This window comes from Egretta garzetta, unplaced genomic scaffold (assembly GCF_000687185.1).
Source record: "Egretta garzetta isolate BGI_Z169 unplaced genomic scaffold, ASM68718v1 scaffold353, whole genome shotgun sequence".
NCBI classification, from domain to species: domain Eukaryota; kingdom Metazoa; phylum Chordata; class Aves; order Pelecaniformes; family Ardeidae; genus Egretta; species Egretta garzetta.
Window position 1 is genome coordinate 220,008 of NW_009259307.1, and position 1,639 is coordinate 221,646.

Consider the following 1,639-nt stretch of genomic DNA (forward strand, 5'->3'; position numbering starts at 1 on the left):
TTTGGCCGGCGGGACTCGTTCGGGGCCGAGCCTTGGAGCCGTGAAAAGCCGAAGTCGGGACTCGATAGTCTTGGTGACTTCTAATCAGGAATTCTTCATTGCAGCGCCGGACGCACAGGGGATGACGCCTCCTAATGCACGCGCCGCGCAGGGTTAATTGCATAGTTTATAGACAAGTTTTACATACGTATTCATTGCATTCCTCGGAAAAGGCAGGGATAGGTAAATTAATTCCTGGGACTTGTTTACATAGTCTCCTCCCAGTTGCACATGCTCAGTGATTTGAGTCGGTGGTCTTCAGGGGTCATTTACTTCACCTTGTCCTCTTCTTCACCTCTTCTTCACCTCTTCTTCACCTTGTCCTTTTGGTGAACTTCGGGTTTTACCCCCACTTACTCTGCTATCAGAACAACACAGCCGGTACCTTCCAGCTCCCCATCCTTGAAACATTCCCCTTTACCTCCGTGTCTCATGGTTCCCATCCCTGGCTGTCCTCATATTGACAAAATGCTAGACATTTTGTCCCCTATGTGCCTTCCAAGGCCGGCAACAAAGATAGGCAATTTACTACAAATCTCTTCTTTTTTTTTCTCTAATGATGCACGTTCCATACACTGTTTGTTTCTTATCTACAGTTTCTTACCTTGTATGGTTAATAAGTATAACCTAAACCATAATGTTAGTACTTTAAGCTGGATCCTCCTCAAGGATGTTCTGTTTTCTTAGGGTTATTATCACATTCCAGCTACAGCTGGCTTCACAAAGGTCTCTTGTTAACCCGTTAGCATCCCTTCAGCCTGTCAGCCTGGACTGAAGGGTGACAGTCTGGTGCATGCTCTCTTCCTTGCCTTTCGTTTCATTTCTCCAGGATTGCGCTCATGCATTGCATGTGAGCTCTGAGTACTGCTGCTCACATAAAACTATTTTTGGGCTGGCCGCCAGGAGACGTGTGCAACCAGAGCGGGACCATGCGAGGACTGTCACTGCAGCATCCGACAGGGCACTCCCTGAGAAGGCCAAAAGTCCAAGTTGTTAACTCACCTAATGTCAGGTACTTCCCATGTTTAAGTTTTGCAGGCCTCAGGGAGGTATTGAGGAGGAAGGCTATAAATCAGTGTAGGTGAATGAATGTGGAAAAGAAGCTGGGAGAACGAACGTCTCATCCGCCACACAGCTGCGTTCAGGGGAACGTCACTTCTACAGGGGAGCAGAGTGCTGGGGCTGTACTCCTGCCACGCGACCCAAAGCTGCACAGGTGTTTGTGCCTGCTTGTTGCTCGAGAATGGTTACAAGCCCTTAGTGTCTTCAGGACCTTTTTATTCCTGATGGAATAGACTGCTCCCAAGCTACATGAGATGAGTACATAATAACTGTGCATTTATGGCTGTAATTACTGGTATCAGATACACTGACTCATGCACATTGAATTCCAAGTGCAGAAGGAGCTATTGTGTGTGTGTGCACATGTTAAAGAAAAGAAATTGCAGAGCATTTCGACGTGCTGCTTCCATTTTGTTCTATTTTGTTCAAGGTCCTTACTTCACTCTGGTTTTTATCTGCCATGGTATTTATAACTACTGATAGCAAGAGCAACTACATTGTATGTTTACTCAAATCAATGTGCAATAGTCACGCCACT